General features: G+C 38.1%; 1 pseudogene; it reads right to left on the bottom strand.

The window, feature by feature from the left end:
* Positions 1-3,265: 3,265 nt before the first annotated feature.
* Positions 3,266-4,004, bottom strand: LOC114010097 (60S ribosomal protein L5 pseudogene; annotated as a pseudogene).
* Positions 4,005-10,077: the final 6,073 nt, after the last annotated feature.

Below are 10,077 nucleotides of genomic sequence, written 5' to 3'. Positions count from 1 at the left end.
AAATCCCTCATTTATAATTTCAAATAATGCCACTTGTCCAGTTAATTTTCAGGAGATTTTTTTCCAGTGACACCACTGGTGAATCATCTTTGCTGATGTTTGGACTCCTCAAAGTCCAACTTGGTTCATAATCTTAACTTCCAACATGAGCTAAGTCAGAACAAATTTTAAAACATGTGCTTTAAAGGCATGGACATGTATCAGAGAGATCTGAGAGAGGGGCATTACCCTAAGGTGTCTTTTCATCTATGAGCCACAAAGTCTAGTAAGTTCTACTTTTGCACATTTTTTATAGATGATCAAGGTTTCAGCTGGAATTTATAATCTGAAAGTGAATGGAACAAATTACTAAAATAAACCAAATTTCACATCCGTCCGAGACTGCCTAAGATTAGCTAAACTTCTGGCTTTGGATTTATAGCCTTTGCTCCCTGAAAAACACATGTATTTTTGGATATCACCACGAAACATATTTCCAACTTTCAACTTATCCTCTTTGTAAAGATAATTTTAAAATAAAATAGATAAAATAGAAGATTAAATTTGACATTTCTCAGGTTTCTTGTTTATTTGTTTTGGATTTTTTTTCTTTTTTTCTTTTTGGTTTCAACAGACACCACGAAGTTTGAGAACAATACAATGGGTGCCATATATACATACTGAAGTGAAATGCTACACTGCTTTCTAATTTATTCATTTATTTATTCATATAGCATGTACTAATACTCTTTCTAGAACCAAATGATACAGGAATAACCAAAATAAACCAAAACGCCTGCTTCGTTGTTGCTTACTTTCTGGGGGACATCTAAATATACTGGGAAACCAGCTCTTTTATCATTCTCTTTCAAATTGTCTTAGAGAGGCTAAGGATACACTGAGAGAGTTAAGAGGTAGCCAGTGAGGATTTTTCTCTGGAAATGTTTGTAAATTCTTCTGTTGCTCATGGGAGAAAAGGAAAGCCCCACCCCACACCTCAAGGAGAGCTCAAAAGAACCACTGAAAAGTTAATACACATTTCCATGAACTTGATTGAGCAACATAATGCCAAACTGCCTGACCCATCCTGACCAAAAAGACAGAGGTAAGTGTACCTAGAGTGGCCTAGCAAAGAAAAAGGAGGCTGTATTTACAGTAAGTTACAAGTCTTAGCTTACTGAAAATAAGGGCTGAGGAGTATGTTTTCCAGGGCTCACTTACTAACCCTGTGGAATAGTGTTGGTTGATGCTCATGTTGATTTGCTGGCCATAAGATTTCACTCAAAGTTCCTGCCAAGGGTGAGATAACCTCAACAAGAGGGTAAAGGTGTGTCACAGACCCAGAGGGGAGTGGATGGGTGATCGGCATCATTTATGCCAGGAAAGGCAGAGGAATGTTTCCAGGAAGAGAAGCACTAAACTGATGGAAGCACCCTGGTGGGGGCTGGCGCACACAAATACACACACACACACATACACACACACACAAGCTTTAGATCCATGGCATCACCAGGTTATAACTCTACAATCACAGAGGGACTTTTTTGTCCCTTACTTCTCCTTCCTCTACTTAAATATATTTTTTAGTTGCCAGCTGGTGTGCGTGTGTTTGCCAAAGAGGGACAGAGAGAGGGAAAAAGCACCCTTTGGTAGTGCATGGTCACACTGTAATCCCTTCTCTTCCACCTTTCCATGCTTTGGGATCTTGGACACACATGCACATGTCCCTGACATGTTTTCAAGCCAATGGGACTGGGATTCGAACTGCATACAGCCATGTGAGATCTGGTTCTCTTATTTGTTGTCATCTGCCCCAGGGCTTGGTGCTACTGTGGAAGAAGCAGAAAGAATGAGACAAAGAGATAGAGTAGAAATGGACACAGGCAGCCTGAGCCTAGGTAGCCCAAGCAACTTGTGCCGCCCAGACGAACTGGACGTCTTTATTTATAGTACAAGGAGACATTACACATGTATGTTTCATAACACTTCATAGATTGGTTGCCAGGTTATAGACAATAAGAAGCAATTAACAAATATATGAGGGTTTAGTCATACCAGGCTAGGTGTATCCCTTGGTGATAATCCCATCAAGAGAAAATCTTATCTTCTTTTCTAATGCAGAGAAGTCTAGCTGTAGGTGTGGGGAAGAAGCTAAAAAACTTCTCCATAAGGAGTGTACCACCACACCCAAAGAAGGCTAATGAACCTTTCAAAGGCAGAGCAGTGATTGGACTTTACTAATTGGGGTCAAGATGTTTCTTGAAGTCCATGAGATGTGTCTGTTGGAACACCCCTTACTAGGGGTTTCTACCCTTGCTCTGTCTGCAGCCAAGGTCAGGGAAAGACAAGTTACAAGGTTCTGCCAAACCCCAAAAGAGCAGGTGTTGTTTGCTCAGAGCATGTCCCCACACTTAACCACTAGACCATGAGTCTGACCTCTACTCTAATATCAAAGGGCCTAAAAACAGTAACTAATAAATAGAGAATGTGGTAAAATCAGAAAAGTCATATCAAAAGAATCCCTCTGCTACAGTTTGAACATGTCCCCTCCAAATCTCATGTGCTTAATCATTTTAACAGGATTAAGAGGGTCAAACTTTGGGCCAGCAGGTGGAATGGTGGTTAAGGCACTGGATTCCCACATAGCCACCTGCAGTTTGAGTTTCCAGACTTGGCAGCTTAAAAATCATGCCCAGCACCTGTGCCCAAAATCCCAAAAGGAGAATGGAGAATGGTGGGGGCTGGTGCACACAAACACTCTCTGTCTCTCTCCTCTTCAGCGAGTGCACATGCCCTATAACAAAAACAAAAATGAACAAAAGAAGAGGGTGAACTTGATTCAGTTGTAGTGTCAAAAGTTGGAACCTTTGGGACTGATTAACTGATTAGTTTGGAGCCCCATGACTGAGTTCTGGTGGGTTTGAAAGGAGAGAGAAGATCAATGTAGAGAAACTCATGGACATTTGCTCTGCTCTGACTCCCCTGATGGGATCAGGATGCTGCAAGACCCCCAACAGATGTGGCCGAGGGTCTTGGACCTCCAAACTCTGAGCTGAATAAACATTTATTTAAATATTTATTACATTTATTTATTTATTGCTGTTTTGTTGTTAATTGTATCTTTATCTGGAATATCTTTTTAGAAAATTGTTTGGTTTAGCTCTTAGCAGCCCATTCCTGAGCTCTGAAGAAGTTTGCAATCTTCTTGACTTCAGTCTTTCTACTGGGCAAGGGACATTTGGGGACAATTCCACCTCTTCTTTTTAACTTCTTTCTTGGACTTCTTTTAACAGACTGAGTTCTCGCGTATAGCAGTGTGAGCTTTCTTATACATCTCGTTCATCATGTCTGGAGTTACATTGTTCTTTATGTATTGAGAGAATTGCTTCTCATAAGCATCTTCATCTTCTATTAGGTAACACATATAGTTTACAATGTTCTGGGCTATAATGTGCTTCCAATGTACTTCTGCATGAAGTTTCTTGCTTTCAGAATCGTAACCAGGGAATCATCTGGTACTGTGAGTGATAAATAAACCTCCATCCACCACTCCCTTTGGGGTCCCAAAAACTTTATTGCCAGTGGTAGTTCTGGCAAGGTCTGCATCCAAACAGTAGGTGAAGGCACCAGGCCGACCATCAATGAGTTCTACATTGTACTCATCTCCAGTCACTTCCACTTGGCCTTCATAGATCTTGTTTATGCCAGACCTATGGAGAAGCCTGCAAGCCAGCAGCAGGCCAGTATAATATGCTACAGCATCATTTGTCAAGCCAACCTTCACACCGTATTTTGGTAGTTTGTGTGCATTAGCTGTACAGACTATCATATTCCCTTCTATATGGGCATAAGCAACCAGACAAAACTATAATCCTGTATTTGGGTGTGCTGTACTTATTTTTTTTATCTTGGGTCACCAAGTGTTTCTGAGCATAGTAATCAATTTTACCCTCTCATCGTCTATTAAATTTCACTTGGTATCTCTTAAAGTAGGCCTTATTCTTAACAACTTTAACAAATCTCATCCTTTGGAACAGAGACCTGTGGTCAGAGCTTTTCCTCTTCACAGATCTGCAGACCCACAAGTGCTACACAGGGAGAAAATGCATAAACCTCTATTTTTATAAATCACCCACTTTCAGGTATGTCTGTTAGCAACACAAGAATGAACTAAAACAGCCTCCCTAGCCCACCTCCTTGGCCTCCCAAGCCTGAGGCAGACCTAAACTGTAGAAGAAGAGAAATTTTAAACTGAATGAGGCTTTCGACTTTTGATATTCATCTCTACTGTACCTTTTATTATTTAATGAGATAGAAAAGTGTTGGGACCTGATTGAGATTTTATCTTAGGGGCTAGAAATAACTAATCCAAAGAACAAATAAAAAGGAATATATTAAAGGTGTTTTCTGTGTCATCCTACTGAGTGTGGCTCATTCAACAAAGCAATTATGTGCTTTTTAGCTTATCAAAAGTAAGAATAAATCCACAGTTAGCAAAATCTGTTAGTGAGACTAACTAGAAGAACAAATTGAAATAATTGGAATCTTGATATAAAAAGTGAAGGTACAGAGGGCCAGCATGTGGCATGGTGGCTAAGGTGTTGGACTCTCACATGGCCTAACATGGCTTAAGTCCCAGACCCAGCAGTTTGAAGATCATGCCTGGAGTGCGTATGTGCATGCCCAAAATCCCAGGAGAAGAAAGGAAGAGAAGGGATTGTGGGGTGGCCATCACCTTGGGGGATGATTTCTTACTTTCCCTCTTTCTGTCTCTTTCTGGTGAGTGCATGTGCCCTATGGCAAATAAAAGGGGGGGAAGCAGGAAGGGAAGGTGAAGTTACAAAGCCTCCTTGACCATTTTATTTTATTTTATTTTATTTTATTTTATTTTATTTTATTTTATTTTATTTTATTTTAAAGCACCACTCAGTAGGGCATAGTCATGCTGCAATTCCTTCTCCTCCATTTCTACATCCTGTTGGGATTCAGGGCATACACTCACATGTGCCCAGGTGCTTTTCAAGCTGCCAGCCCCAGGATTTGAACCACATGGTTGGCCATGTGGGTGTGATTCTCTTTGCTACCAGGCTATGGGCTGGACTGACCAGTTTCGAAATAGCTCAGGCAAAAAGAGATATGAGACATATAGAAAAATAGTAATATACACACCACTCTTGGACATGTTTCCAGGATTTTTTCAAATATGTCTGATTATTTCTATCATCTAATCTCAGGATTAGGAAATAATGAATGTGAGCTCTCAGTTGAGTAAGTGCTTTTATTTTTTTCTTAAGCTGAATTTGAGTATGAAGCCTGAAAAAAGGTTTAACATGGCCAAATAAAGCTTCTATTACCTGTGTAATAAGATACAAAGTTCATCCAGAATAGAAGATAAATGAGTCAGAGATTAAATAGATTGTTTTCAGTTCAGCATGCCCTACTAGCACAGATCCAGGAATATTTAAGATTTAAGATATGTCTTGAATGTATGTATCATAGAAACAATCTTTCTGGGAACCAGCAGTTAGCATAATGGCTATGTCGCTGGATTCCCACATAGTCAAACGCGGTTCGCGTCCTGGACCTGGTGGCTTAGAACTCACGCTGGGCACATGTGCATGCGTGCCCAAGATCCCGAGAGGAGAATGGAGGAGAAGGGATTGCAGCATGGCCATCCCCCTGGGGGGTGATTTCTCGCTTTCTGTCTCTTTGTCTCTGTCTTTCTGGCGAACGCACGCGCCCTATAGCGAAAACCTCTAAAAAAAAAAAAAGATAAAAAAGAAACAATCTTTCTGAACATGGTGGGCAGCTTTAGGGTCTAAAACTTGAGAAAGAACATTTATAGGACCTATTTTCAAAAAGGAAAGAAAATAATAAGCCTAGAAGTTATAGCCTGATCACCTTAACTTCAATAACTGAGAAGACCAAATTCATTAATCATTTCATTTATAAAATACCTAAAGACCACAGAAAGTCAGTAACTAGTCAGTGGGACTTTGGAAAGATAAATCAGTCAGATCTATGTAATACTGTTCCATGACAGACTGCCAGGCATTATTGATAGAAAGGACGGAAAAAAGCACTTTGATCTTGGTCTTAAAGGACATTATCATAAATAAAGCTGAGAAAACATTTTCAAAGTAGATCGCTATATAAATTATCAACTTGTTGGAAGGTAAGACAAATGAAATTTTATGCTCCCCTTCTCTTTCCTGGAGATATATAGGGAAGAGGAAAGAAAGGAAGAAAGAAAAAGAAAGAAAGAAGACTACATAAAAGAAACTACAAATAAATAAACAGACATATAATTTTTATATGTGAAATTTGAATACTACAAAGTTGTTACTTCTTTCCCAAGTTGTTACATGAGTCTAATTCCAACCCAATACAACATCAAAGTTATCTGTCAACATTCTCATTTGAATTATTTTTAAAGATAATTTATTTACAGAGTCCAACATATCAAAGATACCATATGATGGATTAAAGACCTAAATATAAGCACTAAACCATAAAACTCTTAGAAGAAATCATAGGGAAAAAGTTTTATGACACTGGATATGGCAATGATTTCTTGGGTATGATACTAAAAATACAGTCAACAAAAGTAAAAATAGATCAATTGAGCATATAAAAATTAAAAACTTCTGTGCATCAATAGACATAACTAACTGAGTAAGAAGGCACCCTGAAAATATGTGTTAATAATTATCTAATAAGGGGCTAACAGCCACATGATATAAAGATTTCTTTTCTTTTTTTTTTTTTTTAGAGAGACTTTTTTGCTACAGGGCATGTGTTCTCACCAGAGAGACAGAAAGCAAGAAATCACACTCTAGGGAAATGGCCACACTGCAATCCCTTCTCTTCCATTTTCCTCTCGGGATTTTAGGCATGCACACACACGTGCCTAGCATGAGTTTTAAGCCATCAGACCGACACTCAAACCATAGTGGGTCATGTGAGAGTCCAACAACGTAATCCTTCCGCCATCTGCTGGTCCCACAATATAAGGATTTCTTAAAACTCAATAACAGCAACAACAAAACCCTATTACGAAAGCAAAGAACTTGAATAAACATTCCTTCAAAGAAGATATACAAATGACTATCATTTGCATGAAAAGATACTGGAGATCACTAATTATTTGGAAAATGGAAACAAAAAACACAAGATACAACCTTGTTCCCATTATGATAGTGCTACAGTTTGAATGTCTCCCCAAAATACATGTGTTGGGATTTAGTTATGACAGGATTAGGAAGTGAAAACTTAATACACTATGGGCTTTTGAAAGGTAGGATTGGGGAAAGAAATTAGGATTACGATAATTAGGGCAGGGCCCCTATTATTGATTCCTAGTAGGTTTATAAGGAGAGGAAATGAAACTAGAACAAAGTGTCACACATGCATATGCTCCTGCTCTCTCTATATTGTAATGAAGCCAGAAGATCCTCACCAGATGTGTCCCCTGGATCTTGGACCTCTAAACCATCAGCTGAACAATCCTCTGTACTTATAAAATGCCCAGTTTTGGGTATTCTCTAACTAGCCAAAGAATGGATAAAAACAGAAAATTTATAACAAGAAGTGAGGCTCTTGTTAATAATGAATACATAAAAATGTGGAAGAGGCTTTGGGATTGTGTAATGGGAAGAGACTGGAAGAGCAGTCTAGGAAAATCCAAGATTCTGGTGGAGGTTCAGAGAACAGTTTGGAAATGAACTAGAACTTTTTAGAGACTGATAAAATGGCAGTGACCAGAATGCTGGTAGACATATGGACTTACTGAGAAAGTTTCAGAAAAAAATTTTCTGAAACATCTGTTTGGAAATTGGGGAAAAGATCACCTGTTTTATACCAATTACAAAGAATTGGGCTGCACTGGGTCCATGCCCTAAGGCTTTGGGAATGCCAAATCAAAAAATGATGAAGATTTGGAAAATAAAATTTCATAAAAAGATACAGAAGGAGCTACATGGTTGCTTTTAGCAATTTACAGTGAAATGAAAGGGTAAAAAGAGGGGGCCAGCAGGTGGTGCAGTGGTTAAGAACTCTGGACTCTCTCATGGTTGACCACGGTTCAAGTCCCAGACCTGGTAGTTCGCTTTCTTACTTTCTCACTTTATCTCTCTCTCTCTCTCTGTCCCTCTCTGTCAAATTAAAATAAATAAATAAATAAATAAATAAATAAATAAAACAAATAAAGTTAAATGAAATAATTCTTTTTTTTTTTTTTTAAAGAAAGGGTAAAAAGATGACTTAAAGATAAAATTTGGGACCAGCAGTTAGTCTAATGGCTATGTCACTGGACTTCCATGTAATCAGCCATGGTTTCAGTCCCGGACCCAGTGACTTGAACCCATGCTGGGTGTGTGTGCGTGCGTGCCCAAGATCCCGAGGAGAATAGAGAAGGGATTGTGGTGTGGCCATTCCCCTGGGGGGTGACTTCTCGCTTTCTCTCTCTCTGTCTCTCTCTGTCTTTCTGGCGAGTGCACGCGCCCTATAGCAAAAACCTCTCAAAAAAAAAAAAAAAAGATAAAATTTAAAATGAAAGAGGAAACAGAATGGATAAATCTGGAATGTGTGCAACCTGGCCATGCAGTAAAGAATTAAGGCCTCCACTTACAATTCAAATACTGTTTCAGACAATCTGGGGACCTAGAGACACAACATGGATGCACGTGCCCCTACCTACTACCATTTCTTAATACAGCCAGAAAATTCTCGCCAGCTGTAACTCCTGGAACTTGGGTCTCTAAACCACGAGATAAAACAACTTTTATTTTTCAAGACAGGTGGTAGCACCGTAGAAATGCAACTGGTACCACATAGGAAGGTCTCTGGTTCACATCCTGTACCTAGTGAATAGAAACATTGGGGGGAAGGGGAATGGCAACAGTCCATTTCGTCAAGATCTAAGCTGATTCAGATAATTGTCAAAGATTGATAACCACAGATTTAGTTCATAAATTATTGAACCTTTTAAAACTCTGTCTGGACTGGATAGAAAACAAAACAAAACAGTTTATTACCCAAAGACACAGATTTTTGAGGTAGAAACTGGGATTATAGGAGACCTTGGGGATGATGAACTTGGGCAAGAGACAACTGCGTTCCATGAAAGAATATAAAAGGTAGGTAGAAAGTATATAGCTATAGAGATGGACTCCTAGCTGACCCAACCTCTTTCTTCCTACCTTTTGGTCAGGAGTAATCATGCAACACTGTTCTGGCCAATGAGATGTAAGTGGAAATCTGCTTTCCTGGGAAAACATGTTTGTTCTTGATCCAAATGTTGTCCCTTTCCCTTTTAGGCCTAGTGAATCCACATCAAGTTGGTCTATCCTAAGGAAACAATCAGAAGTATGCACAGATTTAGCTCAGGATATTCATCATAGAGTATTTATTAGAAATAATCTTAACATTCAAGGGTAGGACAATGAAAAGCCTTTAGTATTTTTATAAAATGGAATTTTGAAGGCCATTTTGTGGATGATGAAGGAAATTTTGATGACAGGGAAATATGGTAATAAGGGAAGAATCAAGATGCAAAGCTATATACATATTCAATAAATGATTTTATACATATATATAAAAAAAGCTTTAAATAATGATTTAATTTTAAAATAAATGCATATTATTAATCGATCACTTGAGGAAGAGGTAAGATCTATTCTTTACCATTTAAGTGATTGGAACTTTAATAATTCTTTTTTCTTTTTGGTAGGTAGAAAAGAGTATTTAATAGAAAAGTAAGATTTTAGAAAAAAATATACCAAAAAGACTTTTGGGAAGGCAGATTATAAAGTAGCAAATGCCAATAATTTTTCCTTATGTAAAGCATATGATTTTTCATGTCCATCCAACATTGAGAACCATTGGTATACTTTGTATAGACATGCATATATGTGTAGTATATATAAGAGATATCTATAACATGAATTTTTTTTAGGAGAAAACTTGAAAATAGTAACAAAGGTGTAACTAGGTGTAATTCCTCTATAACAATTCATATTACTGTGTATATTTTTCGGTTTTTATCCTGTTAGTATTATTACTTCTAATGTAATTTAAAAATCATTTCTTAATATTTTA

This window comes from Tupaia chinensis, unplaced genomic scaffold (assembly GCF_000334495.1).
Source record: "Tupaia chinensis unplaced genomic scaffold, TupChi_1.0 Scaffold000710_1, whole genome shotgun sequence".
NCBI lineage: Eukaryota > Metazoa > Chordata > Mammalia > Scandentia > Tupaiidae > Tupaia > Tupaia belangeri.
Note: the sequence above shows the minus strand (reverse complement) of the source record. Positions and strands in the feature narration are given on the sequence as shown.